The following is a 25,422-nucleotide window of genomic DNA, read 5'->3' on the forward strand; positions in this document are numbered from 1 at the left end:
GTCATGTGGCAAAGCACTGTCCCAAAAGTATCCGGTGCAACTTGTGCGGAGAGCTCGGCCATGCGTACGGTTCCTGTCCTATGTCGTGGCAAAGCATTGAGGAGGAATACCGCGAGGAAATGGGGGTGCTGGAGTCCGAGGCCACACAGGGTCAGGTGGTTGGGGAAACTCAGCCTGTGCCTGATCCTGACCCGTTCATCCCCCATAATTCATCTCAGCCTCCCCAGGGCCCCCAGCCTCCCCAGGGCCCCCAGCCTTCCCGGGCCCCGCAGTCTTCCCAGGCCCCGCAGTCTTCCCGGGCCCCGCAGTCTTCCCGGGCCCCGCAGTCTTCCCGGGCCCCGCAGTCTTCCCAGGCCCCGCAGTCCTCCACATCCGTTAGGGCAACACGGGGAAGGGGGAGAGGACAACCTAGTGGACGGTCACTAATGTCCCAAAGGGTAGTTCAGGAGACCCCCCCTTCTGAGCGGCCTAGTGTGGCTAACAACACATTGGGGGATTGGGTTAAAGTAGGCGAACCCCAGAAAGCCACCTTGGCCAAACAAAAGGCTACCAACTCGAGTGGGGGGAATCACAGGAAGAAAGAGGAAAGGGCAGAGGGTGCCCATGCAAAGGAGGGGGCTGATCCCTTTCCTTTATCTGTAAACAGATTTGCTCCTTTATCTTGGGGGGAGAGGGCAGAGTTGGAGGAGGAGGAGGAGTTAAACAGGGAGCTGGCACGGTCTGATAACGCCAACTCTTCCTCTTCGGAATTTGAGGACATAAGTCCGGCTGAAGCTGAAAAGCTTCCATCTGGTCTCTCTGCAAAGAGGGAATGCTCTGATGATGATAGGAAGGTAAAAAGGAGGGTGGAAACCTCCTCATCTTAATCACCCTGTAAATGGCTGTTCCCCCTCCGATACGCGTCGTGACCATTAATGTCGCGAGCGTTAAGTCTGTAGGCGCAAGAGACACGGCCTTCTTTTTTCTCTCCCGAGTTGAGGCAGACATTTTATTTTTGCAAGAGACCAGATTATGCAATCTTCAGGTGCTCCATAGGGCCAAGAAGGAATGGGTGCACGGTCCTTCTTACTGGTCTCTTGCGGCCGAGATGTACAGCGGAGTGGCGGTCCTTTTTAAGACCAGTAAGGTAACAGTCAAACGGGTGATTGAGGTAGAGATGGGCAGATGTATGGTCTTAGACGTCCTGCTGAATGGGCAGAATCTTCGCCTTATTAATGTGTACGGTCCTCAGACCCTAAAGGCGAGGAGGGACCTGTTTAGCAGGATTAAGCCCTTTCTTTTTACAGCCCGGCCGATAATTTTTGGCGGTGACTTTAACACCGTGACTAGGCCTATGGATAGGGGAGGTGCCGCAGGTCGGCTGGGCTACGATAGCATTTACCTGAATAGCATAGTTAGTCAGGCCGGCCTAGAGGATGTGCACATTCGCCACTTCCCTGACCGCACGGGTTTCACTTTTTATAGAGGAACATGTAGAAGTAGGATAGACAGGTTTTTTGTTAAACAGGACTTCATAGTGTCTCCTCCTGAGGTGACAGCCGTGGAGTTCTCCGATCACTGTATGGTGAGTGTGTCCTTGAATGTTTCAGAGTCCCCTCAGAGGGGAAGGGGTCTTTGGCGCCTGAATTCGGCCCTCCTGGGGGAGGAGTGTGTAAATCAGTCCTTCAGGGAGTTCTTTCAGGCTCAGGAATCCTTATTAGATCTGTGCAACACTAAGGCGGAGTGGTGGGAGATGGTCAAAAAGAGGGCAGCAGGACTCTTTCGAGGCCTAGCAAACAAGATACAAATTGATAAAGATCGTGCCTACCAATCTCTCAGGAGAAAGTTAGACAGACTGGTGTCTGATGGGGCCCAAGGTGGGGAAGTTGCCAGGGTCCGTGCCCTCATGAAGGAGTATCAGTATGACAGGTACTCTTCCCTGGTTTTGGAGAGGGACTACGGGAAGCACCACTCGCCCGACCCTTACCAAAACTGCCGGGAAGTGTTTTCCCGCAAGTCCATACATGGCTTGCAAAACGAGGCTGGGGTGCTAGAGACTTCGGTCCCTGGTATTCTCAGAGTTGTTAAGAACTACTATGCTGAACTCCTGAAGGGGCAGGGGCTCTCCCGGGCCAGTATGTCTTCCTTTCTGGAAGAGACCCCTATTCTGCAAGATGAGAATATTTCTTTTGATGAATTGGAGTGTGAGATTGGAGTTGAGGAGGTCAGGAAGGCAATTGATGGCTTAGGCCTCAAAAAGTCTCCAGGGCCTGACGGTTTAACAGCCGAATTTTATAAACAGTTTGTTGATGTCCTGGCCCCTCGTCTCACAGAGGTATTCAATAGCACCCTGGAAGAGGGCCTACTCCCTCCCTCTATGAGACACTCAGCTCTTATTCTCCTCTCCAAGGGTTTGGACCAGTCTAAGGTTGAGAACTGGCGCCCCATCGCTCTTCTCAATACAGACCGAAAGATTCTGGCAAAGGTCATGTTCAACCGCCTTTTTCCTTTTGCAGAAAGGCTTCTTTCCCCCTCTCAGCACTGCACAGTGAAGGGCCGCAGCACCTTTTCCGCTGTCCTTGGCATCCGGGAGGTCCTAGAGCGGTGCAGGATCTGCGAGTGGGGTAAGTATCTGCTGACTTTGGATCAGTCAAAGGCTTTCGATAGGGTAAACCACGAGTATCTCTGGTTGCTCCTTGACAGGTACGGTCTTCCGGGTAAATTTGTTAATTGGCTAAAGATTTTGTATAAAGGGGCCGAGAGTTTCCCACTTGTGAATGGTTGGTCCGGGGAGAGCTTTGGGGTTTCTTCTGGGGTCCGACAGGGCTGTCCTTTGAGCCCTTTGCTTTATGTATTTGCCATTGATCCCCTCATAAGGCGGATAGAGTGCGATGCATTAGCAGGGGTTCCTCTGTCTCCCGGGAGGGCCCTGAAGGTCTCCGCTTATGCAGACGATGTCACAGTAGTCGTGTCTAGTGGGGAGGAGGCAGAGACTGTGGCACGGGTGCTAAGGGACTACTCAAGGGCCTCTGGGTCCTTGATTAATCAGAATAAGTGTGAAACTTTCTGGATGGGGAAGGGAGATCCTGCCTTCGATCTTCCGGATGTCTTCCCAGTGGCCCAGCCCAAAATTAAAATTCTTGGTATCGAATTTGGCCAGGGCGATTATGCCAAGCAAATTTGGGAGGGCAAGTTGGAAACCGCATCTGTTCTGGTGAACCGGTGGAAAGGGTTGAAATTTACCCTCAGAGAAAGGGTGGATCTTATCAAAACCTACCTGATTCCAATCTTTTTGTATCTCAGCCATGTGTGCCTTTTGCCGGAAGCTTTCTACGTTAAGATCAAAGGTCTCTTCTTCCAACTGTTATGGGGGAATAAGACAAACCTCATCAAAAGGAATATTACCTACCTACAAAGGAAGGAGGGGGGTCTCGGTATGGTGAACCCCGTTGTGTTCTTCGTGAACACCTTTATTAAATACAACTATAACAACCTCCTCTTGGAGAAGCCTCCTTTGTGGGTGGAGATCTTCAGAGTTTGGGCCCTTCCTTTTCTTGAGTGTTGGAAGAGAGGCGGCTTGGTAAAGAGCGTGCGTGCTCCTCATGCCCCTCTCCCGCCTTATGTTGCCGTGAGTCTGAAGGTGATGAGGCGGTGGTGTGTGTCTGTTGGGGAGATCAGGGCTTCTCCAAGAAGGGACATCGATAGGAGAGTCTTGGGTTCCTACTTTCATGCATCACTGGCCTTGAAAGACTGTCCAGACGAGGTGTTGAGATCAGGGCTCTCTTTAGTCAATTCCCCAAGGGTTCCCCCGAAGCTCAGGGATGTCGTCTGGCGCTCCTTCCACGGGAAGCTCTATGTTAATGGGAATCTGAAGTACAGACGCACTGATGACCGTGACTGCCCACGAGAGGAATGCTCTGGGGAAGTGGAAACGATGGACCACTTCTTGCTTCAGTGCCCCTTTAACATAGATGTTTACAAACAAGTCTCTGCTGCCTTGGGCATTCCTTGCCTCTCTGGTTGTAATTACCAGGAGTGGGCCTATGGGGCATTCAAGCGACACAGGGGGTATGATTTGGGCACTCTTTTCTTAGTCAGCTCTGTTGTCCGCTTTTACACCTGGAACACACGGTGCAAGGTTTCTCTCAGGCGGGAAGTCCTCCCCTGTCCAGTGGTGGTGGATATGGTACTGGGTGAGCTCGGGAAGATACGCTCTTTGGAGAGACAAAGGATGGATGAAGCAAGGTGGAAGGGTCTGTGGAGGGGCATTCAGTTTGACCCACCGTGAGTCTCTTGCTAATTCTGATGTCTCTTTGGTGATGGGCTAATACTTTTCACCCCCCTTAGATTTTTGCCTTCTATGTATTTTTCTGATGGGGCTTCATACAGTTTTAGGTGAGTAGCCCAATCTTTTGTCTTCCTGGAGTCAGAGCCATGTTTTGTGTATATAGTTGTTTATAGTAGAGTGGCACCCAGCCAGGCTGAGCCGCTCATTGGGGTAAAAATCGTAAGCTGAAAATGGAGCAGGTTTGTGAATATCTCAGGTGCAACCTTGTACATCAAATTTGTGCAGTTGCCCACAGAGGAAGCAGAATTATGTGAATAAGTTGGTTATGTTTATCCTTTGTATGTAAATATTTTTTTTGCTTTGCTTATTTGTTTGTTATTTATTTAGATTTATTGTATTAGGATGCAAGAATTCAATAAACAAAAATTTCCCCTGTACTAAGCACAATTCAGTAGGAACAGCCCCCTAAGTTTGCTCATAGCCTGTACAGAGAGATAACATAAAACTATTGCACATAGGGATTCCCCTGTACTAAGCACAATTCAGCAGGAACAGCCCCCTAAGTTTGCTCATAGCCTGTACAGAGAGACACCATAAAACTATGGCACATAGGGATTCTCCTGTACTAAGCACAATTCAGCAGGAACAGCCCCCTAAGTTTGCTCATAGCCTGTACAGAGAGATACCATAAAACTATGGCACATAGGGATTCCCCTGTACTAAGCACAATTCAGCAGGAACAGCCCCCTAAGTTTGCTCATAGCCTGTACAGAGAGATACCATAAAACTATGGCACATAGGGATTCCCCTGTACTAAGCACAATTCAGCAGGAACAGCCCCCTAAGTTTGCTCATAGCCTGTACAGAGAGATACCATAAAACTATGGCACATAGGGATTCCCCTGTACTAAGCACAATTCAGCAGGAACAGCCCCCTAAGTTTGCTCATAGCCTGTACAGAGAGATACCATAAAACTATGGCACATAGGGATTCCCCTGTACTAAGCACAGTTCAGCAGGAACAGCCCCTTAATTTTGCTCATAGCCTGTACAGAGAGATAGTGAAAATATCCAATTAAGATATGTTCCATTATGTAAACACTGACATAGAATTTCCAAAGCTTAAAGTTTTCCTTTTCAAACTTGTGATCTCAGTGGTCCTATTAATATCTCATGGATAAATATGACAACCCTCCCTCTAATCCCCTTTTCCTTCGAGACTTTTTTTTTTTTTTTTTAAATCTTTAAATTCTTTGTTTAATTTTATGACAACATCAGAGTTTAATTTGATATACTGAAGTTGAAATGAATCAACCTACAGATGGGAAACTCTATATTCAGAGAAGCGAAAATGGAGGTCAATCAAGGAAAAGCAGCCTGGACTAGTGATTGAAATGCTTCTAATGCCATGGAAGCCCAAACACGGGTAGCACTAGAAGATATCATTAAGGTCTCCGCTGTATCATTTTACCTGTCCTCTGATATCCAGCATATGTGTGTATTCCATTAACAGCTGGCACCGCGGATATTTCCGAGGTCATTATCTCAGGGGTGTAGAACAAAGAACGGAATATTAAACTGGGCTTTTTCAATCAGACGTCCAAGAGTTGGAAGAGAAGCGATTGGCCGTGAATGCTAAGTCCCATTATGCTTAACGAAATGTTATTCCTTTTGGAAATGTTATACGTTGAGTACATCTGAGTGGTGTGACTGGCTATGGAACATGTAAGGGTCCAAGTTCTTGGCTAGCCCACAGGAACATGAGGTGAGTGCATTAAAGGAGAAGGAAAGGCTAATAAAGAGTTAATCTCAAGCTGCAGTTCTCTCAATAGTGCCCTTAAGTCTCCCCATATTTCACCTGTTCAGATGATCAGAAGCCAAACAGGAAGAAAAAACGCTGAGCTGGGTAAAGAAAGTTCCCATAATGCTTCGCTCCTGCACCGAGACCCAGACCAAGTGAACATGCTCAGTTAGTAAGACTATGGGGTACATTTACTTATCCACAAAAACTCCGACCGTTCACTCGATTGGTCCAATCGTATTTTCCGTGACTTTTTCGACGCTTGCACGACTTTTTCGGCGCTTTTGTGACTTTTTCGACGATTGCGCGACTTTTTCCTATTTTTAGCGCGCAAAAAAATCGGATCGTTTTGCCGCTGTTTACAATCGTTCGGTACGAAAGTTTGTTGACTTTTGGCTCGCCAATACGATATTATCGTGACTAATATGATTTTTTCGAAAGCATTTTCGTGATATTTGTGATCTTCAGAAATTTTCGTTTCCAATCCGAATATTTCCCAACACGATTCGAACTCGTGTTTTGATAAATCAGCCCCTATGAGTCAGCTTCCTGCTGATTAGCTCAGATCCACATTCCAAAGGGGAGGGGGAGTGAGTTCTTAGCATTCTGGAGGGAGGGGGGAGCAGGAGAGGGGAGAGAGGAGAGAGCTGCATGTCTCTGGCACAGGAAAACAAACAGACATCAAATCCTGTTTCTTTTGACATAGAACTCAGTGCAGCGTTTCTGTGAGTGCTTATGGCTGTATTTACATAGACCTTTCTGATAAAGCTACTGAGTTTTTACCTTTCCTTCTCCTTTAATGAAAAACAGTGGCGATTATAGCCAAGGAGGCCTTCCCCATTGCCACCCAGGGACTGGTCCGATTGCCATCTTGGAGTCAGGAAGGAATTTTTTCACCCTCTGAATTAGAGAGGCTTCAGATGGGGTTTTTGCCTTCCTCTGGATCAACTAGTAGTTAGGCAGGTTATATATAGGCATTATGGTTGAACGTGATGGACGTGTCTTTTTTTAACCTAATTTACTGCGTTACTATGACTGGTCCGATTGCCATCTTGGAGTCAAGAAGGAATATTTTCCCCTCTGGGGCAAATTAGAGAGGCTTCAGATGGGGTTTTTGCCTTCCTCTGGATCAACTAGCAGTAAGGCAGGTTATATATAGGCATTATGGTTGAACGTGATGGACGTACGTCTTTTATCAACCCAACTTACTATGTTACCCCTGGCACTGCCACGTCAGGCAAGATTCTCAACTTGCCTTATGGCAGCAGCACCCCTAGATTAAAGGTTGTAGGAGGAAAATGATAAGAGATGTGAGTGAAAAAAAGACAAAATAAGGAGGAGGCCATAGAGAAAACAGACAAGGGAATAGCAGAAGGGAAAACTGAAGGGGTTTAGGTTTTTTTAAAGTGAGAGCTGTGAAGCTGTAGGATTCTCACCTAAAGTGGTTGTAGTGGCAGATACATTGGATAGCTTCAAGGGGATGGATGCCAACATCTGAAATGAACAACTAAGAAGATTGAGGGACCTGTCTATAGTGTCGGGAAGGAATCTGTGCGGCAAAATGGAGAGGCCTCGTTGTCCTCTGGATAACCTAGAACTTAGGCAGGTACTTAGGCGCCCTGGGTATAATAATGTTTTTCTAATTGCAGGAATGTATGTGTCAGGTTTTATCCGTGGGATTCTAGACCAGCAGTCTGTAACCCAAATGGCAAATCAATGCTCTTCTGAAATACAACACTACTGGCAGTGCGGGTTTGTGAATCATGTGTGTGCTGCCGCCTTGCTTTTATGTGCCAACTAAATCGTTCCGTTCTTAAATTTCCCTTTAAACCAGAGCGTGCCATCATGTGTAATGCCAAGCCAGCCTCCGTCTGGGGCCGCGGGCAAATAAACGCACCAATAAACTTAGCACAGGCCGGCTGAAGTTTCAATCCATAAATGCTCCGATCCTGGTTAATATCCATCAGCTTCTGGGAACGGTTTGTTGAATCCCAATCACGGAATCTAATTAAAGGGGAACTGTCACTGCGATATATAATCCACCCAGCTGCAGCGGAATTTATAACAAATCCATTTCACTCCCAGTCCGTGAGTTTTATCTTTGCAGCGTCTGAGATGGTTAGTGGGTTATTCATGTCTTTCTACATACGTGCATCACAGGCATTTTTACATACATGCATCCAGGGCCGCCATCATGGGGGCACAGGGGGGACAGTTGTCCTAGGCCGGTCAATCTTCACTTTTAAAGGCCCGGCCGTGCTACAGTTTTCTGACTGGCTCGGGCCCCCTTCACTCTATTACAGCCGGGCCCTGTCATCCGATTGGTCCCGTACGTGTGACGTCAGTAGGCACGGGGGCACAACCTTATAAAAGGTCCCGTCTTGCGGAGGAGCCCAAAATCACCGGAGTCGCCGCCGCCGCTGAAGAAGAAGCTGCAGAAGAAGAAAAAGAAGCCAAAGAAGAAGACACTGACTTTCGGGAGGCACTGTCTATGGGGCAATTGGGGGCAATGTATATGGGGGCAATTGGGGGCACTGTCTATGGGGCAATTGGGGGCACTGTCTATGGGGTCCCTGGCCAGCATAGCCTTATGGAGGCCCTGGCCAGCATAGTGTTAGGGGGGCCCTGGCCTGCATAGTGTTAGGTGGCACTGTGTATGGGGGGGCACTGTGTATGGGGGGCACTGTCTATGGGGCAATTGGGACACTGTCTATGGGGGCAATTAGGGGCACTGTGTATGGGGTCCCTGGCCAGCATAGCACAGTGAAGCTACAACTGAACACCTCTATGAATATGTAGTATGACAGAATGAAATGTACAGTGCAGTCACATTTGGGTGGCTTTATAAATGCTTTTTTTAGGCAGAGCAGAAAGCACGGTGAAGCAGTGGCGATACCCCCCCATACCTCCCAACTGTGCCCTTTTTCAAAGGTCACGATTTCGACAGCTCAGCCCATAGTCCCGGTTTCTTTCTAAAAAGTCCCTCATTTCCCTTTGATCTCTTGCACTGAACGCTAAAAAAGATACAATGTTTCACAAACTTAATTTAAAAAGTAGCTTTTGGCAGAACTAGCTACAACTGCAATTGTAGCTAATAAGCTAAACCGGTCTCTTGGGGGAACTGAGACTTGCAGCTTAAAGGGCAATTTCACCTTTAAACATAAAACTAAACCCCAAAACCCCCAGAAATGTGTTCAAACTTTAAATAACCTGCCAAGTTTTGTAAAATGGGAGTGGCATTTAGGGGGTGTTTATGAAACAGGGGACCAGGGAATGTGCATTGATCAATCCCTTTTTCTTTTTGTATGTATTTAGGGGGTGTGGTTGCAAATATGGGGGTAGTCAAAACATGTTTTGCCGTGCTAAGCGTGGCAGTTCTTTTTGACCCCCTGGGGCCAAACCATCGAATTATGTTGGCGGCAACGGGGCAGTTGGTTCGGGGACCGCATAAAGGAGCCGATGCGGTCCCCAATCCGACTAGATTTTCTAGCCTGCCCGATCGAGATCTGCCCGATTTCAGCCCAAATATCGGTCGGGCAGGCCTGTCGGTAGTGCCCATACACGGGCCGATTAGCTGCCGAATCTGTCTAAGGGACCGATATTGGCAGCTACAATCGGCCCGTGTATGGGGACCTATACAGTTGGGGTTGTGCAGTTTTGTATGTGATTTACTTGCCAAAATGGATTGTAAAGGGCAGTTAATTTTTGTGTCTCTAAATGTATTACTTCCTCTATTAATATTTCAATATTTCAAAAACTATAAGTAAAAAAACAAGTTTAGGTTCCTTAATTTAACTATGACAGTTTGCTTTTAACAGCCATAAATAAATTAAAAAAAAAAAAAAAAAAAAAATATATATATATATATATATGTTTCATTTAACAACTCCTTTTTTTATTCCCTGGAGGCTTCTCAGACAAGAACAGGTGTAAATTGAGTTGCGGTGCCAACGTACAGTGACATCCGAAATAGACATCAGCGGCGCTGAGTAAATCTTGCTGTGTGTGATGAATTTTACCCGCTTGAACTGAAACATAGAAAAAAAGCTGCCCTTCTAACTATTAATAATGTGAAGAGCAGCAAGACACTTGTTCTTGCCCATGGGTATCTCTTTGTTTTCTTACTGCTGCTAAAAACACTTGGGCAATGAAAGAATATAAAAAGATTCGGAAGCTACTTAAATAGGGTAGATATATGGGCTGTCTGTGCCAACAGGCATGTAGGGCACCTTCTATAGAGCCGCCACCAAGAAGATCATTTATAGTACCATGGTAAAGAATCAACAAGAGATTCCGCCGGTACCACCAGGGTCGGACTGGGCCACCGGGAAAATACCCGGTGGGCCCCAGCGGCCCAGACCCGACCCTATTGCTGCTTCCTCTAGCCTCGGGGGCCCCGGGCAGAGGAGGCACCTTGGGGGGTGTGGGGCCCCGGGCAGAGGAGGCACCTTGGGGGGTGTGGGGCCCCTGGGGTGGCAGCCTCGGGGGCCCCGGGCAGAGGAGGCACCTTGGGGGGTGTGGGGCCCCTGGGGTGGCAGCCTCGGGGGCCCAGGGCAGAGGAGGCACCTTGGGGGGTGTGGGGCCCCTGGGGTGGCAGCCCCGGTGGGCCCTGCACCCCCCAATCTGACCCTGCGTACCACAATAATTAGATTAGATACTCGATGTGCAAAAAAATAGAATAGAAACCAAGGGCACACACAAGATTCTCAATTACAGAACATTACAGAATTTATTAGCATTTTACAGGAAAATAAAAAGAATAGAGAGCAAGAATACAGAGTAAAGCTGGCTATACCTGGCCAGTCCCTCATCACGTGGGGCGTCTGGGGACTGACGAGTGGAAATGGTGTAACGCTGGCCCAGCCCACCTGTCAGTCAATGTGGCCCGAGCCAAAAAGTTTTTTTGATTTATTCTGTTGGAAATTCTATTTGCTGCCCTTCCCAAAGCTGCACTCATTAAGCTCAAGCAAACTTGAGTAACGGAACGTGGCCACGCATGGAATGTATCTGTTAGATCCAATACCAGATACCATGATGCTTATTTGTGCTTAGATACTCAAAGGATATATCAACCAGATTCCTCCTTAATATCTGCTGAAAGAATATCATTTAGGTAGACTTGATTGCCCCAATTTGAGGCTTAGAGAAAAGGAGGGAAAAAGAAGCAAAAAATGCAGAAAGGCAAGGTGCAAAATATTTCCCATTGCCAAGAATCTAGTGTCTAACTCTATGATATCCAAAAAGTCCAGTCATGTTTTATTGTCATCTCATCTGCATATAAACATACACAATGAGACTAAATTACAGAAATATTGTAAAAAAACAATTGTTACAGTATAGGGCACATGCTACAGCAATATAACATACATATTGTTGTACGGGGCTCAATTCAGAAGGCCTCAGTGCTTTGCCTTATGGTGCAAGGACAGGACCCAGGAACTTTACGATGACCTGTCCTGCCTGGAACACTGTAACCTGACCAGTATTTGGGGAGTCACGTGCAAATTGTAATGGGTCCCCATGCTTCCGAGTGTATGTTCACAAGAAATAAAGCCTAGGGGATCCTCAAACTTCGCCCCCCCAGGGTAATCTACCCGGTAGCGGAGAGAGAGGACTCAGTGGGGAGAAGGGCGGGGTAGCTGGCAGAGAGAGGACTCAGTGGGGAGTGGGAGCTGGCAGAGAGAGGACTCAGTGGGGAGTGGGAGGGGGGGAGTTGGGAGATGGAGGATGGACAGAGCGAGGGGACCTGGAAGAGGGAGGACTCAGCGCGCAGCAGGAGGGAGGAGCTGGGAGAGGGAGGAAGGACAGAGCGGGGGGACCCGGAAGAGGCAGGACTCAGCACGCAGCAGAAGGGAGGAGCTAGAAGAGGGAGGAAGGACAGAGCAGGGGAACCTGGAAGAGGAAGGACTCGGCAGGCAGCAGGAGGGAGGAGCTGGGAGAGGGAGGATGGACGGAGCGGGAGCTGGAAGTGGACTCAGCGGAGGGAGGATTTACGGAAGGGAGCGGTGTGGAGTGGGGGGGTGGAAGAGAGAGGATGCTGGAGTGGGCCTTAGTTTGACCCCGCAGCCTGGAGCTGGGGGGGGGACGACCGGAGGGACCATGAAATGGCCCCTTGCTTAAAAAGTTTGAGGACTCCTGGCCTAGAGTATTAATTTAATGATAGAATGATCTAGAAATAGAAGAAAGTGGAACGGCTATGAATAAAACAATTAAACCTTAACATGAAGCTTCTAGGCATAGCTACAAAATTAGGGCTTTAGTCCTGGGGGAAGGAGAACTATTACTCCCAATACACAGCCAACAAGGCTAAAAGTGTAGAAAATGAGAAAACGGGATGAAATATTTGAAACGTTTTAATATTTTAGGATAATTTAGAACAACTTCATCTCTTCATTGCAGAATCCACAAGTGTTTTTTCCCAGAGGGAGAGAAATATCATCTGAATTGCGAGGTTCTCTATTAAAGTTACCTTTAGATGTCAGTATAATAAAGCAAAGGCAAGTTGTGCTGCCGCTCAGCCTTAATGGTTGTAGCTACGCCGCTGTCTCCCTGTTCGCATTTGTATAACAAAGGCATGCAAAGCGCGCCACACAATAGGCAGCCAACTGACAGCCTATCTTTTCCAGCTATTTTTGCTGCCGCCATACATCACTGATTCCGCCCTGTCAATCAAATTTATAGAAAGCTTCTAAACAACTTGCACGACTTAAATAATTGATACCGTTCAAACCCCTTCGATTTATGCATTTTAAAGATGAAGGTCTTTGTTTGAATCGGTTTAACACTTGGTTGTCTGTCCCATAGGTAAAGCTTTAGCTCCGATCTCCGGCTCTGGGAATCAGACTCCGCTGTATAAGCACAAGGGGGTCAGCGATATTATGGAGACACCTAATGACCTACAAGGGTCTTGTATTTTACATTTACATTTTTATATATATATATTGATTATACTGTATGTGGCTACTTGCAGCTACAAACAGAACATTTCTTGGCAGCTAGAGACTTATTATGTATAAAGCTGCCCATCAACGAGCTGATTGACACTCTAAAACGAGTTGGTCCATGGGAGCGGCCTTCTCGATATAAACCTGAAAAATAGTCTGATATCTATACAGCTTGTTAGAAAATCTGGTAGGATAAAGACAACATTGACTCATTGATGTTGTCCTCTTCCAATTGATCCGCATTGGCCTCCATATAGTTACATAGGGTTGAAAAAAGACCAGAGTCCATCAAGTTCAACCCTTCCAAGCAAACCCAACACCCACAACCTGTACTTACCAATCTATACACTCACATACATAACTATATATCCAAACATTAATACTAACTGTAGATATTATTATCACAATAGCCTTGCGTACTAGGCTTGTTCAAGAACTCATCCAGGCCCCTCTTATAGGCATTAACAGAATCTGCCATTACCCCATCACTAGGAAGGGCATTCCCCAACCCCCTCACTGCCCTTCCTGTGAAAAACCACCTACGCTGCTTCTAATGGAAGCTCCGTTCCTCTAATCTAAAGGGGGGGCCTCTGGTGCGCTGATTGTTTTAATGGGGAAAAAAGAACCCCCCCCCATCTGCCTATAATCCCCTCTAATGTACTTGTACAGAGTAATCATGTCCCCTCACAAGCGCCTCTTTTCCAGAGAAAACAACCCCAACCCTGACAGTCTCACCTCATAGCTTAAATCGTCTCTGCACGTCTCTGCACTCTCTCCAAGGTCATTAATATCCTTCTTAAGGACTGGAGCCAAAAACTGCCCCCCATACTCAAGGTGAGACCTATAAAGGGGGCAAAATTATGTTTTCATCCCTTGAGTCAATGCCCTTTTTATACAAGACAACACTTTATATGTTCAAGGTCCCATTGATTGGATCAGCCAAAATTTGGCTCAAGGCATAGGTAACCAGGGCAGGCAAAGAACCACTGGTTTGGTGACTTCACTCTCGTTGTGAATAGGTTTTTGTCCTATAGACTTAGGTCAAGACTGTCATAAATTACAGTTTTGGTGGGGTACCCGTGGAATATATGCGAAGGATTCAGGTGGAAAAGCCTTTGTGGCCTGACCTATACCTAGCAGGGACAGCCAGGTAAGATGGGGGCTATAAGGCACTTAAAATAAATAAATATATATAGCAAGCAGCGAGGGTCTGCTCGACTCAGGACTTATATTATACGACTTATTAGGAGTATGACCCCCCCCCCCAGTCCAGTTCTTTATAGTGTATCTTACCCTTTCTGCAAAAACAACAAAATCAATTTGTTTGGACGATGGCAAACTGTAGCCTACTGACTGACATCAGAACTGGGGAAATCAATCACTGACACCTGTGGAACAATCCCAATTACTGGGTTTTCGAACGGAGGGAAAAAAATGTAATCGTAAAAAGTAATCATCTTTTTTTTTACCCAAGAACAGCTCTGACTCTACAGAAAGCTAAAGCCTTTAGCTCAAACTCCCTGTTACTTGGGCCATAATGGCTCTATCATAGGCAGTAGTACCACGAGTCCCTGAATGTAGCTACTGTATACACAGTGATGTCAAGCAGCCGCACACACCCAGTGCGGTCAATATTATTCCATTGGTCAAACATGTTAGAAGATTGCCAGGCCTTGCACAAACATAGGGAACTTACATTAAAGGGGTTGTGTTAATCTTTAGTCTGATGTAGAAAGTGATATTCTGAGACAATCTGCAATTATAACGACTTCATTGAAATCATTGCTGCTTTGTAGGACCAGCGTGCTACTAAGGACCAGCGTGCTGCCACTAAGAATATTGGTCTTCATTTTTTTATCATTTGTAGTTTTCTAGTTATTTCATTTTCAGTTCAGAAGCTCTACAGTTTGGCATCTTAGCAGCTATTTGGTTGCTATGGATTGAGTGGTTTGGATGAGAGACCGGTATATGAATAGGAGAGGGACTGAATAGAAAAGAAAGTAATAATATATACATACATAATAAAAATAAAACTGGAGCCTCACAGAGCAAAAGTCTTGTCGCTGCCGGGGTCAGTGACCCCCAATGAAAAACTGCAAAGAGCTGGAAGAAGGAAGCAAATAATTCAAAAACTATAACTAATAAATAATGAAGACCAATTGATAAGATGCTTAGAATTGGCCATTCTATACATACTAAAAGTTAATAAAGGTGGCCAAATACGCTAAGATTAAGATTGGGCAACATCGGGCTAATTCGGTCATTTGGCCCTGGGCCCAAACGATCAAATTAGATCTACGGGTGTAGGCGTCCGTCGGTTGGGGGACCAAATCAATGAGCCAATGTGGTCCCTGATCCGACTGATTTTTAAACCTGCCCGATATTAGGCCAGATGTAGGTCAGGCAGGCCCGTCTTTAGTGCCCATACACGGGCCGATAAGCTGCCGAATCTGTCTAAAGGAACAATATCGGCAGCTAGAATCGGCCCGTGTATGGCCAGCTTTAGTCAAATTCCAGAGACTAATCTAATCATATCATATCCATGCACCCCCTGGACATTTACTAAATACCGGGCAGTATATCTGCAGTCCCTGGGTATTTGCTTATATAACTGGGACTGTAAGTTCCAGGATAAGCATATTAGGAAGAATAGGCAACAAGATCCAATATGGGTTAGGGTACAGCAGGGAGCAGCCCAGGAACTAAATGCACAGAGAATAAAAGTCACAGTGGATAAAGATTATATGTGTCCAGGCTCTTTCCATTAAATTAGCCATTCTAACGATCTAAACGACCCATACCAGGCCAGATATAGCCTCTCTGATCTATTCAGCTCCTTTTTTTATCGTAAAGCCGCTGCTAAAAACTAGAACAAATTGGATTACTGTGCAAATGCTCTCTGTGCAGTCGTATGAATTTATCACCGGAATTAAAACGATATTTTCATCCTTCTTCTTCAGCCCTGACTGGGGTCAATAACTATATTTGTGTTTCTCTTAATTTATGATAAGTACATTTCCAATTTCTGGGACAAATGGCTTGCATTTCTCTCCAAAGTGACACTCTATCATATTTCTTTATCATTATTCACCGCCATTTGACCCAAGCGGAACGATTACATCATGATATTTAATTATTTCTGGTACCTGATGTAGAATAATGGCCCAATGGGGTCGTCACTTCCCAACTGCACAGAGAGGTATAGGAATAAACAAAGGGCACTGAATAATTGAATTTTTACATTCTCTCTTTATGAGAAATGTAAATCATGTAATTAATACATAACCTGAATGCAGATTTATCAGATAGAACAATAAAAAAATATATATTCCTAATTGTATTTTGCTAAAGAAAATGTCCATAACAAGAATTCCATTCCAGAATCAGCTCATTGGGTATCTTTGTGTTGGGTACTGTTTTATTATTACAGAGAAAAGGGAATCATTTAACCATTAAATAACCGCAATAGGGCTGTTCTGCCCCAATAAGGGGTAATTATATCTTAGTTGGGATCAAGTACAGGTACTGTTTTATTATTACAGAGAAAAGGGAATCATTTAACCATTAAATAAACCCAATAGGGCTGTTCTGCCCCCAATAAGGGGTAATTATATCTTAGTTGGGATCAAGTACAGGTACTGTTTTATTATTACAGAGAAAAGGGAATCATTTAACCATTAAATAAACCCAATAGGGCTGTTCTGCCCCAATAAGGGGTAATTATATCTTAGTTGGGATCAAGTACAGGTACTGTTTTATTATTACAGAGAAAAGGGAATCATTTAACCATTAAATAAACCCAATAGGGCTGTTCTGCCCCCAATAAGGGGTAATTATATCTTAGTTGGGATCAAGTACAGGTAGTTTTATTATTACAGAGAAAAGGGAATCATTTAACCATGAAATAAACCCAATAGGGCTGTTCTGCCCCCAATAAGGGGTAATTATATCTTAGTTGGGATCAAGTACAGGTACTGTTTTATTATTACAGAGAAAAGGGAATCATTTAACCATTAAATAAACCCAATAGGGCTGTTCTGCCCCAATAAGGGGTAATTATATCTTAGTTGGGATCAAGTACAGGTACTGTTTTATTATTACAGAGAAAAGGGAATCATTTAACCATTAAATAAACCCAATAGGGCTGTTCTGCCCCAATAAGGGGTAATTATATCTTAGTTGGGATCAAATACAGGTACTGTTTTATTATTACAGAGAAAAGGGAATCATTTAACCATTAAATAAACCCAATAGGGCTGTTCTGCCCCAATAAGGGGTAATTATATCTTAGTTGGGATCAAGTACAGGTACTGTTTTATTATTACAGAGAAAAGGGAATCATTTAACCATTAAATAAACCCAATAGGACTGTTCTGCCCCAATAAGGGGTAATTATATCTTAGTTGGGATCAAGTACAGGTACTGTTTTATTATTACAGAGAAAAGGGAATCATTTAACCATTAAATAAACCCAATAGGACTGTTCTGCCCCCAATAAGGGGTAATTATATCTTAGTTGGGATCAAGTACAGGTACTGTTTTATTATTACAGAGAAAAGGGAATCATTTAACCATTAAATAAACCCAATAGGGCTGTTCTGCCCCAATAAGGGGTAATTATATCTTAGTTGGGATCAAGTACAGATACTGTTTTATTATTACAGAGAAAAGGGAATCATTTAACCATTAAATAAACCCAATAGGGCTGTTCTGCCCCCAATAAGGGGTAATTATATCTTAGTTGGGGTCAAGTACAGGTACTGTTTTATTATTACAGATATATATATATATATATATATATATATATATACACACACCAAAAGGATTATTAGAAACACCATACTAATACGGTGTTTGACCCCCTTTCACCTTCAGAACTGCCTTAATTCTACGTGGCATTGATTAAACAAGGTGCTGAAAGCATTCTTCAGAAATGTTGGCCCATATTGATAGGATAGCATCTTGCAGTTGATGGAGATTTGTGGGATGCACATCCAGGGCACGAAGCTCCTGTTCCACCACATCCCAAAGATGCTCTACTGGGTTGAAATCTGGTGACTGTGGGGGCCATTTTAGTACAGTGAACTCATTGTCATGTTCAAGAAACCAATTTGAAATGATTGGAGCTTTGTGACATGGTGCATTATCCTGCTGGACGTAACCATCAGAGGATGGGTACATGGTGGTCATAAAGGGATGGACATGGTCAGAAACAATGCTCAGGTAGGCCGTGGCATTTAAACGATGCCAAGAACATCCCCCACACCATTACACCACCACCACCAGCCTGCACAGTGGTAACAAGGCATGATGGATCCATGTTCTCATTCTGTTTACGCCAAATTCTGACTCTACCATTTGAATGTCTCAACAGAAATCGAGACTCATCAGACCAGGCAACATTTTTCCAGTCTTCAACTGTCCAATTTTGGTGAGCTCGTGCAAATTGTAGCCTCTTTTTCCTATTTGTAATGGAGATGAGTGTTACCCGGTGGGGTCTTCTGCTGTTGTAGCCCATCCGCCTCAAAGTTGTGCGTGTTATGGCTTCACAAATGCTTTGCTGCTACCTCGGTTGTAACGAGTGGTTATTTCAGTCAAAGTTGCTCTTCTATCAGCTTGAATCAGTCGGCCCATTCTCCTCTGACCTCTAGCATCAACAAGGCATTTTCGCCCACAGGACTGCCGCATACTGGATGTTTTTCCCTTTTCACACCATGCTTTTTAAACCCTAGAAATGGTACATTTATTGTGGACAAAGCATCAATTTGGCAGCAGCTGCTGCTTCTGAGAAATGTACCAACTAATGTACTTTAACAATTAAGCAATGAAATTTGCTGAGCTGCCAATGGAAAATCTATAGGGGTCGATGGTACAATTCATTTTTATATACAAAGTGAATGAGAAAAGTCACTTTGGGTTACCCAACGTCAGGGTTGGACTGCGGGGGTGCAGGGCCCACCGGGGCTTCTGCCTCAGGGGCCCCTGCATCCCCCCAATGGCCCCCCCCACTTGTCCGACCCCCTCGCCGGAGCGTGCGTAAATAAAACTTACCTGCAACGCGTCGGATCAATGGAGCCAGTGTGAATGGGCGCACATTTTACCCCTGTATTTATATCTGCCATTTGACCACTAACTTAGATTGTGAGCTCTTTGGGCTAGGGAGTTCCATCTTGCTGTGTTAATTTTTGAAACTGCGTTTTTTTTAAATTTATTCAAGCATCTGTCCAATTAAAGGGGATGTAAGCCCCAAATCAACATTTTATCTAATGGAAGAAAATGTCATTCTAAGCAGCTTTCCAATGTAGTAATTAATAAAACATGTGCATTTACATAGAAGCATACATATTACATTAATAAGTGCCACTGTTTACAGTCCCAGCTGTACATACACTGTAATGGGGACGTTTCCTTTGGCACGGAGGGCAGTTATAAACACCTCCTACTCCGCGGTAAATGTAAAAACACGTCAAAAGGAACGTTTCATGTATTTCAGATTAAGGAAAGGGGGAAAGAGAGTCGATCTGACACGAGGCGCTTGTATGTTATGGGGATCTGTCATAATATGCACCCTCAGGCATTATGTAAATGTATCCGTTATTCAAATACAAACAGCAGCCTGAAATCCATGCATGATAAATACCCTTCCTCCTCCGGCGTGTGGAACCCTTTCTCTTTCCTTCGCGATTTTGTGCTGAGAAGGCAGCACTCTTCTAAATGTCGGTTTTAGAAAAAAACCACCAAAAAACCTGTATTCTTTGGGGGGTTTGCAGATTCGACTCCTATACTTCCCCTTTATTTTACCTGCCTGAGGTAATTTTATCCCCGAAACATAATAAATCATTCTTATATATAAACTGTAGACATTATAAAGATATAATAAAGGGATACTGCCATCATTTTTATGGTGTATTTTTATTTCTAAATGACACAGCAAATAATTCCCTCTGCCACTTAACCTTTTATTCTTGAACCAACAAATGTATTTGTAGCTGTAATATTGGTGTGTAGGCGCCATCTCAGTGCCTTGTGCCTGAGTCTGAGCTTTCAGCCAGCGCTACACATTAGAACTGCTTTCAGCTAACCTATTGTTTCTCCTACTCCCATGTAACTGGAGGAGTCCCAAGCCGGACTTGGATTTCTTACTATTGAGTGCTATTCTGATACCTACTGGGGGCTGCTATCTTGCTCCCTTCCCATTGTTCTGCTGATCGGCTGCTGGGGGGGGTGGGATATCACTCCAAATTGCAGCCCAGCAGTAAAGTGTGACTGAAGTTTATCAGAGCACAGGTCACATGGCTGGGGCACCCTGGGAAATGAAGAATATGGCTAGCCCCATGTGACATTTCAAAATTAAATTCTGCTGGAGAAGCTCTATTAACTGAAAAAAAAACATGTTTTCCCATGACAGTATTCCTTTAAGAGGAGACCAGACACAAGTGTTGTAATAAAAGATACAACATACTGAAGGAATACTTCACCTTTACATTACCTTTTAGTATGATGTAGAAAGTTATATTCTGATTATATTTGCAATTTGTCTTTTTTTGTGGTTTAGTTTTTTTTATTGAGCTGCTCTCCAGTTCAGAATTTCATCAGCCATTTGGTTGCTAGGGCCCAATTTACCCAGTAAACAGGCCATGGTTAGAATGAAAGAAAAGGCTTTAAATAGGAGAGAAGCTGATTACTAATTTTTCTAATCTAAAATTACAATACAATTGTAGCCCCATGGAAAAATAAGCTGCTAAAAATAGGACTTTATATAAAATATAACCCCCCATGTAATTGCCCAATTGCAGTTGCCCATAGCAACATTTGAACAGGTGACCAATAAATAGTACCTTTTGATTGGCTGCTATAGGTAATTAGACCTGCAGTAAACATTTTTTCTGATTTTTTTCTTATTAAAAAATAATAGAATAATGAAACCTACCGCTAGAAAACATACAGACACATTATCTTCTTCTATCAGGCATCTGGTTGTGCCTCTTCGGCTAATTCGGAACCATTAAGAGAAAGGAAAACGTAGCAAGTTGCAGAGAATGTGGAGAATCCGTGAGTTCTGTAAAATGATTTGTTGCTTAGCGAAGAGCAAGATGGAGACAGGTCATATATCAGTCACAACACCGAAGTACCACATATGGCAGCCACAATACCGAAGTACCACATACGGCAGCCACAACACCGAAGTACCACATACGGCAGCCACTGCACCGACACACCACATACGGCTGCCACTGCACCGCCACACCACATACGGCAGCCACTGCACCGACACACCACATACAGCAGCCACTGCACCGACACACCACATACGGCAGCCACAACACCGAAGTACCACATACGGCAGCCACTGCACCAACACACCACATACGGCAGCCACTGCACCGACACACCACATACGGCAGCCACAACACCGAAGTACCACATACGGCAGCCACAACACCGAAGTACCACATACGGCAGCCACTGCACCGACACACCACATACGGCTGCCACTGCACCGCCACACCACATACGGCAGCCACTGCACCGACACACCACATACGGCAGCCACAACACCGAAGTACCACATACGGCAGCCACTGCACCAACACACCACATACGGCAGCCACTGCACCGACACACCACATACGGCAGCCACAACACCGAAGTACCACATACGGCAGCCACAACACCGAAGTACCACATACGGCAGCCACTGCACCGACACACCACATACATCTCATTCAGTGCAGGGGGCTGGGTAAGCTGCCAATGGGATCCCAGGCACAAGACATCCCTCATTTGATACCTTGTAATGTCACGGGCCCTTAATAAGAGAGGATAGGAAATGAACAGTGCAGCTAATTATCACTCCCCCCTTCCTGTTCAATATCAGGGACCTACCCCTACCTATATTAGGTACACACCCATTGGCACTCACACACCCCAAAATATGAGGTACATATATCCCCACAAGCAATGACACAGCCCAGTTTTTCGCTCACGCAGTCCTATTACTACCAGAACCCCTCAATATTTCCCTTAAGCGTGTTTATTTCCACACAGGCACACCCCAATATCTTAAATATGCAAACCCATTATGACAACCCCCCCCAATAATCTGAAGCATTTGATGTTATCACTGACACACCCCAATATCCACTCCTGAGTTCCCGACAGAGGGTACGGGGGTATATAGGGTATGGGTGCATATAGGGTGTGGGGGTATATAGGGTACAGGTGTATACAGGGTACAGGCGTATATAGGGCACGTGCGTGTATATATAGGGTACATGAGTATATAGGGTACAGGTGTATATAGGGTACAGGTGTATATAGGGCACGGGCGTATATAGGGCACGGGCGTATATAGGGTACGGGCGTATATAGGGCACGGGCGTATATCGGGCACGGACATATATAGGGTACGGGTGTATATAGGGCACGGGTGTATATAGGGTACAGGTGTGTATATAGGGCACGGGTGCATATAGGGCACGGGCGTATATAGGGCACAGGCGTATATAGGGTACGGGGGTATATAGGGTCCGGGGATATATAGGGCACGGGTGTATATAGGGTACGGGTGTATATAGGGTACGGGCGAATATAGGGTACGGGCGTATATAGGGCACGGGGGTATATAGGGCACAGGTGTATACAGGGTACGGGTGTATATAGGGCACGGGCGTATATAGGGTACGGGCGTATATAGGGTACGGGGGTATATAGGGTACGGGGGTATATAGGGCACGGGCGTATATAGTATACGGCCGTATATAGTGTACGGGCGTATATAGTGTACGGGCGTATATAGGGTACGGGCGTATATAGGGTACGGGCGTATATAGGGTACGGGCGTATATAGGGTACGGGCGTATATAGGGTACGGGGGTATATAGGGCACGGGCGTATATAGGGTACGGGTGTATATAGGGTACGGGAGTATATAGGGTACGGGAGTATATAGGGTACGGGTGTATATAGGGTACGGGAGTATATAGGGTACGGGTGTATATAGGGTACGGGTGTATATAGGGTAAGGGAGTATATAGGGTACGGGTGTATATAGGGTACGGGAGTATATAGGGTACGGGAGTATATAGGGTACGGGTGTATATAGGGTACGGGAGTATATAGGGTACGGGAGTATATAGGGTACGGGTGTATATAGGGTAAGGGCGTATATAGGGTACGGGAGTATATAGGGTACGGGTGTATATAGGGTACGGGTGTATATAGGGTAAGGGAGTATATAGGGTACGGGTGTATATAGGGCACGGGAGTATATAGGGTACGGGTGTATATAGGGTACGGGAGTATATAGGGTACGGGTGTATATACGGGTGTATATAGGGTACGGGTGTATATAGGGTACGGGTGTATATAAGGTACGGGTGTATATAGGGTACGGGTGTATATAGGGTACGGGTGTATATAGGGTACGGGTGTATATAGGGTACGGGTGTATATAGGGTAAGGGAGTATATAGGGTACGGGAGTATATAGGGTACGGGTGTATATAGGGTAAGGGAGTATATAGGGTACGGGTGTATATAGGGTACGGGTGTATATAGGGTACGGGTGTATATAGGGTAAGGGAGTATATAGGGTACGGGTGTATATAGGGTACGGGTGTATATAGGGTAAGGGAGTATATAGGGTACGGGTGTATATAGGGTACGGGTGTATATAGGGTACGGGTGTATATAGGGTACGGGTGTATATAGGGTACGGGTGTATATAGGGTAAGGGAGTATATAGGGTACGGGTGTATATAGGGTACGGGTGTATATAGGGTACGGGTGTATATAGGGTAAGGGAGTATATAGGGTACGGGTGTATATAGGGTACGGGTGTATATAGGGTACGGGTGTATATAGGGTACGGGTGTATATAGGGTACGGGTGTATATAGGGCACGGGTGTATATAGGGTACGGGTGGAACGGGCACACAAGGCTGAGGTGGGAAATACAGAGTATGAATAAATAATACGAATGTAGCGAAGAGAAATGGAACCCAACCCACCTGGGCACCACCAGCCGCAGCTCCCGCCCTGTCAGCTCCCCTACATGCCCTGCCCCCGCCGGGCCCCTCCCACGTACCGCAGGCGTGTCATGTGACTGAGCAGCAGCCAATCCCTAGGAGGAATCCGTTAGAGCTGCGTGTGGGACGGAAACTACCCCCGCCCCTTTCTCAAAATTCGCGCTTTGTGGAGAAAGTGTAGCGTCTCCCCTCAGGGGTAACAGTGTCTTCCTACTGCACCCAATAGCGCCTTCTCAATGCACCCAACAGTGCCTTCCTACTGCACCCAATAGTGCCTTCCTACTGCACCCAATAGTGCCTTCCTACTGCACCCAATAGTGCCTTCCTACTGCACCCAATAGTGCCTTCCTACTGCACCCAATAGCGCCTTCTCAATGCACCCAACAGTGCCTTCCTACTGCACCCAATAGCGCCTTCCTACTGCACCCAATAGTGCCTTCCTACTGCACCCAATAGCGCCTTCTCAATGCACCCAACAGTGTCTTCCTACTGCACCCAATAGCGCCTTCCTACTGCACCCAATAGCGCCTTCCTACTGCACCCAATAGTGCCTTCCTACTGCACCCAATAGTGCCTTCCTACTGCACCCAACAGTGTCTTCCTACTGCACCCAACAGTGCCTTCCTACTGCACCCAATAGCGCCTTCCTACTGCACCCAATAGTGCCTTCCTACTGCACCCAATAGCGCCTTCTCAATGCACCCAACAGTGCCTTCCTACTGCACCCAATAGCGCCTTCCTACTGCACCCAACAGTGCCTTCCTACTGCACCCAATAGTGCCTTCCTACTGCACCCAATAGTGCCTTCCTACTGCACCCAATAGCGCCTTCTCAATGCACCCAACAGTGCCTTCCTACTGCACCCAATAGCGCCTTCTCAATGCACCCAACAGTGTCTTCCTACTGCACCCAATAGCGCCTTCTCAATGCACCCAACAGTGTCTTCCTACTGCACCCAATAGCGCCTTCTCAATGCACCCAACAGTGCCTTACTACTGCACCCAATGTACCCAACAGTGCCTTACTACTGCACCCAATGTACACAACAGTGGCTTACTACTGCACCCAATGTACCCAACAGTGGCTTACTACTGCACCCAATGTACCCAACAGTGGCTTACTACTGCACCCAATGTACCCAACAGTGGCTTACTACTGCACCCAATGTACACAACTGCCTTCCTACTGCACCCAATGTACCCAACAGTGGCTTACTACTGCACCCAATGTACCCAACAGTGGCTTACTACTGCACCCAATGTACACAACTGCCTTCCTACTGCACCCAATGTACCCAACAGTGGCTTACTACTGCACCCAATGTACCCAACAGTGGCTTACTACTGCACCCAATGTACACAACTGCCTTCCTACTGCACCC

Source organism: Xenopus tropicalis, chromosome 10 (genome assembly GCF_000004195.4).
Source record: "Xenopus tropicalis strain Nigerian chromosome 10, UCB_Xtro_10.0, whole genome shotgun sequence".
NCBI lineage: Eukaryota > Metazoa > Chordata > Amphibia > Anura > Pipidae > Xenopus > Xenopus tropicalis.